Here is a 6,703-nt window from a genome sequence, read left to right as displayed (position 1 = left end):
CATGTCCGACTCTTTGCGACCCCATGGACTGAAGCACACCAGGCCTCCCTGTCCATCACAAACTCCTGGAGTTTACTCAAACTCCTGTCCATTGAGTCAGTGATATCATGCAACCACCTCATCCACTGTCATCCCCGTCTCCTCCTGCCTTCAATCTTTCCCAGCATCAGGGTCTTTCCCAATGAGTCAGCTCTTCACGTCAAAGAATTGGCCAAAGAATTGGAGTTTCAGCTTCAACATCAGTCCTTCCAATGAATACTCAGGACTGATCTCCTTTAGGATGGACTGGTTGGATCTCCTTGCAGTCCAAGGGACTCTCAAGAGTCTTCTCCAACACCAGAGTTCAAAAGCATCAATTCTTTGGCACTCAGCTTTCTTCATAGTCCATCTCTCACATCCATACATGACTAGCTGGGAAAACCATAGCCTTGACGAGATGCACCTATGTTGGCAAAGTCATGTCTCTGCTTTTCAATATGCTATCTAGGTTGGTCATAACTTTTCTTTCAAGGAGTAAGCGTCTTTTAATTTCATGGCTGCAATCACCATCTGCAGTATTTTGGAGACAATGTTCCCACTGTTTCCCCATCTATTTGCCATGAAGTGATGGGGCCAGATAGCATGATCTTAGTTTTCTGAATGTTGGGCTTTAAACCAACTTTTTCACTCTCCTCTTTCACTTTCATCGAGAGGCTCTTTAGTTCCTCTTCACTTTCTGCCATAAGGGTGGTGTCATCTGCATATATGAGGTTATTGATATTTCTGCCTGCAATCTTGATCCAGCTTGTGCTTCTTTCAGCCCAGCGTTTCTCATGATGTACTCTGCATTAAATAAGCAGGGTGACCATATACAGCCTTGACGTACTCCTTTTCCTATTTGGAACCAGTCTGTTGTTCCATGTCCAGTTCTAACTGTTACTTCTTGACCTGCATACAGATTTCTCAGGAGGCAGGTCAGGTGGTCTGGTATTCCCATCTCTTGAAGATTTTGCCACAGTTTGCTGTGATCCATACAGTCAAAGGCTTTGGCATAGTCAATAAAGCAGAAATAGATGTTTTTCTGGAACTCTCTTGCTTTTTCCACGATCCAGCGGATGTTGACAATTTGATCTCTGGTTCCTCTGCCTTTTCTAAAACCAGCCTTGAACATCTGGAAGTTCATGGTTCAGGTATTGTTGAAGCCTGGCTTGGAGAATTTTGAACATTACTCTACTAGCGTGTGAGATGAGTGCAATTGTGTGTAGTTTGAGCACTCTTTGGCATTGCCTTTCTTTGGTATTGGAATGAAAACCAACCCCTTCCAGTTCTGTGGCCACTGCTAAGTTTTCCAAATTTACTGGCACATTGAGTACAGCACTTTCACAGCATCCTCTTTTAGGATTTGAAATAGCTCAACTGGAATTCCATCACCTCCACTAGCTTTACAGAGGTTGAAATAACAAAATGTGAAAACTCAGTTTTTTGCATATTTATTTAAAATTTTTTCTGCAGATAACTGGAGAAGGCAATGTCACCCCACTCTAGTACTCTTTTGCCTGGAAAATCCCATGGATGGAGGAGCCTAGTAGGCTTCAGTCCATGGGGTCGCTAAGAGTCAGACACGACTGAGCGACTTCACTTTCACTTTTCATTTTTGTGCATTGGAGAAGGAAATGGCAACCCACTCCAGTGTTCTTGCCTGGAGAATCCCAGGGGACCCTGGTGGGGTCCCATCTATGCGGCTGCACAGAGTCAGACACGACTGAAGCGACTTAGCAGCTGCAGATAACTACATGTCTAAGAAATTTCTATTGCTCAGGAAATGTGAAATTTATACAGAGATAAATCCTTGAGGTATGGGCCAGAGCCCTAAAAGAAGAGTGGATAGTCACCCTATCCCAGGAAGGGACATCCTCAAATATAAAACGAGGCTTCAAGATGCTCCACCAAATGATAAGCCAGTGTTCAAATAAGCCAGTGATAATGATAAATAAAGCCAGTATTCAATGATAATAAGCCAGTGTTCAAACCCTGGTCTGATTCCAAAGCCTGTGGATGTTTCATACCACTGTTGTGAGGAATGGGGGCAGAACAGGAATCTAACAAACATGGAGCATTTTCTAAGTGCCAGTACCGTGTTCGGGTAGAGGTAATTTGCTCCCTTTTATTATTTTCTCTACAGAAGAGTGAAAGTGTTAGTTGCTCAGTCACGTGTGACTCTGACTCCATGGACTGTAGCCTGCTAGGCTCTTCTGTCCATGGAATTCTCCAGGCAAGAATACTGGATTGGATTGCCATTCCCTCCTCCAGAGAATCTTCCTGAACCAGGTATCGAACCTAGGTCTCATGCATTGCAGGCAGGTTCTTTTACCATCTGAGCCACCAGAGAAGTCCATTATCTTCTTTAGTGAAGGTGTTCTGGGTCTATAACAGTATTTGTTCTGTTCTAGATGTTTCTACCCTTACCCATCATCCACATGTTGAAGCCCTCACTCTCAGTGTGATAGTATTGGGAGGCAGGCTTTTGGAGGTAATTAGGTTTAGATGAGGTCATGAGAGTGTCATGACAGTACAGCCCCACAGTTAAGATTAATGTCCTTATAAGCAGAAGAATACACCAGAGCACACTCTCTCTCCACCATGCAGGGTTGCAGCTGGAAGGCAGCTGGGCATCTGCAAGACAGGAATGACATTTTTATTAGGAACCAGATCTGCTGGTCCCCTAATCTCAGACCTCCATTCTCCAGAAGTGTGAGAAAATAAACGTCCATTGTTTAAGCTTCCCAGTCCATGGTATTTTGATATAGCAGCTTGATCAAGGACAATATCCAATTACAAATCTCTTTTTGCCTTGTTTTGAATGCAAAGGGACAAGTTTCTTTATAGTTTTTATAAAATTGTTTAAAAAAAAAAAACCAACATGATTTCTAAACAAAGGAGTTTCAGCAATGGGATTTGTAAATGTCACTTGTTTTCTTTCATTGTAGCAGCTATATGGCCTTTCTCTGGGAAAAGGGCACTGAAGTTTTACTATAACTTATTTAATAACGATCGTCAATTGTAATAGTGTGTTAATCTCAACTGTTTCCTACGACAAGGAAGAGTTGTTACCTGGCTTGTCAGGGAAGAGATTTTTCCCAAGGATTCCTATAAATAAGATCTATCATCTTTTTTAAAAAGCAGGTTATAGAATAATATGCATCATATAATTAAATTGCAATAATACAAGTATTTATATGCATAAAAATATTCTGGAAGGTTATCTCCAAGGATTTTAACAGAAGCTATAACTACATGTTGGAACTATGTGTAATCTTTTTTGAAAGAGTGAAAGTGTTAGTTGCTCAGTCGTGTCCGACTCTTTGCAACCCCATTGGCTGTCGCCTGCCAGGTTCCTCTGTCCATGGGACTTCCCAGGCAAGAATACTGTAGTGGGTTGCCATTTCCTCTTTCAAAGGATCTTCCAGCCTAGGGATCACACCCGGGTCTCCTGCATGCAGGTGGATTCTTTATCATACTCATCTAAATATTCTAATTCTTGTGCCACAAAAATATAACAGGACAAAATGTTTCAACTATTAACATAATACAAGACTCAGAAAAGCTACATGAACAGTTTCTGAGAATACCAAAACTGCACTTGGATTCTATGCTTTCAGAAGGGGGTAAGAAAATGAACATTTATTACAAACTTAGCAATTTTTCAATGTGAGCGGTATTTTTCCCATTTTACAGATGAGGAAACTTAAGGATCAGAGGTTGCAGAAACAGTCTAAATCATATAACAACACAAAGCAGTGCCTGGATTAAATGAGATTCATCTGATCCCAATGGCCTCACTCTCTCCACCTGACTGGACAGCTTTCAACACTGTGTAATAGAAAGCACCACTCCAGGTGCCTTGCATACAACAGTCTGTTAGTAATGACTGCACCTAAGTTTCATCTGACTCAAGGTCCCTTCTTCCAGCTCAGGGAAGGAGTGCACGTCGGGCTCACAGGCACACCAACCACTCCCTAACTCACCATGAGTAAAGGCATATGGCTCTGAAATTCTTGTTACACCTGTAGTGCCAAATGCACTAAATGTGGTTTACCTTCCCTCTACCTGTGCTAAAAACCCATCATTAAGGGGACTTAGAGGCTTTTGATAATTCTGAGATACTCATGCTCTTAAGGGAAGCTCTCTACCTCACGGTGGACTGACAATCAGCCTTTTATTTTAACAACTGGCAGAGCATCAGAGCCTTGCCTCAATTGCCCTTTGTTTTCCTGTCCTGTTGGATGTTTTGTTAAGTATTAATATGTTTTTGATTCCCCATCACACCAAGGAGCCTTGGGCAATTCACTTATGGTTTCTCCTTGCTGTCACGTTGCAAGGAGATGAAGAACTGATTGCTAAAAATTGTTTTCTCACCATTACAATCGCGGCAGTGAGGCGCTGCATGTGGCACCTCTTGGAATAAATTTGGCCAAGTGGCAAGTGATTGGCAAGAAGCCAGCATGGTGGGTGGAGGAGAAGCAAACTACGAACAGAATGTGGACGAGTGCTGACATTTTGTGACAGGAGAAAAATGACATGGGATGTATGGTGATAGAGGGAAAGCATCTGCATTACAATAGGGACTTTAATGAAGCTCTTCCAATGGGTCAGGCCCTGGGTTAAGCCTTTTACATGTGTTGCATGATTCACTTCCACAAGTAGTAGCTGATCCAAGTTGTGTGAATCTCTGAAGATGATGTACTTTGTGGTAGGGGTGAGGGGTTGGGTTTAGATGATGAGATTAAAATAGAAAATGCAGGCACTTCCCTGGAGGTCCAGTGGTTAATACTCTGTGCTCCCAATGCAGAGGGCCTGGGTCCGATCCCTGGTCAGAGAACTAGATCCTGCAGGCCGCATCTAAGAGTTCACATGCTGCAGCTAAAATATCTACATGTGGCAACCAAAGAACCTGCACGCCACATCGGAGGTAGAAGATCCTGCACGCTGCAACTAAGACCAGGTGCAGCCAAACAAACATTAAACAAAATTACAACCTGCCTAAGGCTCCCCAGTGAGAGGCTCACACAAGTGTGGTACCTTAACGCTTAAACTTCCTTAGGTTCTAGTTAAGCCCAGAAGTTAAACTGTTCAGTCAGGTTAGGTAACTTGCCCAGTCACAGAGTTACCAAGTGGCACAACCAGGATTCCAACCAAGCTTTCAAAGTCCTTCAAGAATTGCCCAAAGCCCCCAAAGAGGCAATTCATGAAGACAAACACTCTTGAAGCAGCACCATGACACCCTGAAGTGGTTCTGAGGAAGACAGGCAGAGCTGGGCCCTGCCAGGACCTGCAGGACTTGGGGGAATGGAATCCTGCCAGATAGCTCTGCAGGGATTTGCATCTTTCAAATTCATAGCAGCTATAAAGAAAACCTCTGTGAAGGGAGACAGAAAGACAGGTTTTAATGACTCTAATCACTGTATCCACAATCCAAAAAAAAAAAAAAAAGGAGAAAAAAAAATTCTTTTTAAGACACACACATTTAATTTAGCCACAATCCTGGATAAGAAGCTAACAGTGATCAAAGCTGGATGCAGTGAAGGGCTGGTAAAACAACTCACAGGGCAGAGAGAGCCCCAGTTTTAGCATTGGCCAATTTCTATGGTGTCCGTGCTCTTCCCAAGACTGGTTTTAAACTACCAATGGTTGTTAGGCTCACAAAATTCCTGAATATTTCACAATCACCTCTTACAAATAGGTACAAGGTACTCTAGCACACCACTGGCTGGGTTTTCCATCTGGCTGTCAAGGTCATGGCCTCAAGCTGTTCAGTTTTTATGAAGATCTTTCTTAAAAGTTAAAGGGAGTTCCCTGGGTGGTCCAGTTGCTAATACTCTACACTTCCACTGCAGGGGACATGGGCTCCATCCCTGGTTGGGGAACTTAAGATCCCACATGCTAAGACATATGGCCAAAAAAAAAAAGTTAAAGGCAAATCTTCTTGGCCCTGAAATCTCATCTAGGTAGGTAGAGGGTTTTTGATTAATTGATAAATCTTAAGAACATTAGGGACACTCATTAGGGGTTCTTCACCGTCCACCATGATCCATTTATATAATCTTTCTGCAACATGTACTCAACAACTGATGCAGGTATGAACCTCGGCTCCTGTCCCCTCCTCTATTTCCTTGACCTATTGACAGCCCTGGAGCCTCTGTCCTCCCCACAGAACCCCACAAGTAACTGCAACAGCCAGATCAGATCAGATCAGTCACTCAGCCGTGTCCGACTCTTTGCGACCCCATGAATCGCAGCACGCCAGGCCTCCCTGTCCATCACCAACTCCCGGAGTTCACTCAGACTCACGTCCATCGAGTCAGTGATGCCATCCAGCCATCTCATCCTCTGTCATCCCCTTCTCCTCCTGCCCCCAATCCCTCCCAGCATCAGAGTCTTTTCCAATGAGTCAACTCTTCGCATGAGGTGGCCAAAGTACTGGAGTTTCAGCTTCAGCATCATTCCTTCCAAAGAAATCCCAGGGTGATCTCCTTCAGAATGGACTGGTTGGATCTCCTTGCAGTCCAAGGGACTCTCAAGAGTCTTCTCCAACACCACAGTTCAAAAGCATCAATTCTTCGGCGTTCAGCCTTCTTCCCAGTCCAACTCTCACATCCATACATGACCACAGGAAAAACCATAGCCTTGACTAGATGGACTTTGTTGGCAAAGTAATGTCTCTGCT

At 43.6% G+C, this 6,703-nt stretch overlaps 1 long non-coding RNA gene across 1 annotated transcript in view; it reads right to left on the bottom strand.

Moving 5' to 3' along the window:
- Positions 1-2,303: 2,303 nt before the first annotated feature.
- Positions 2,304-6,703, bottom strand: part of LOC104998338 — a 22,635-nt gene continuing 18,235 nt past the window's right edge. Inside the window, exon 3 of the long non-coding RNA XR_826447.1 lies at positions 2,304-2,652. This is a non-coding gene — a long non-coding RNA (uncharacterized LOC104998338). The remainder of the gene's footprint in view (positions 2,653-6,703) is intronic.

The sequence above is a fragment of the Bison bison genome, unplaced genomic scaffold (assembly GCF_000754665.1).
Source record: "Bison bison bison isolate TAMUID 2011002044 unplaced genomic scaffold, Bison_UMD1.0 scf7180017864327, whole genome shotgun sequence".
Classification (NCBI taxonomy): domain Eukaryota; kingdom Metazoa; phylum Chordata; class Mammalia; order Artiodactyla; family Bovidae; genus Bison; species Bison bison.
This window is presented reverse-complemented; position numbering and strand designations above follow the sequence as displayed.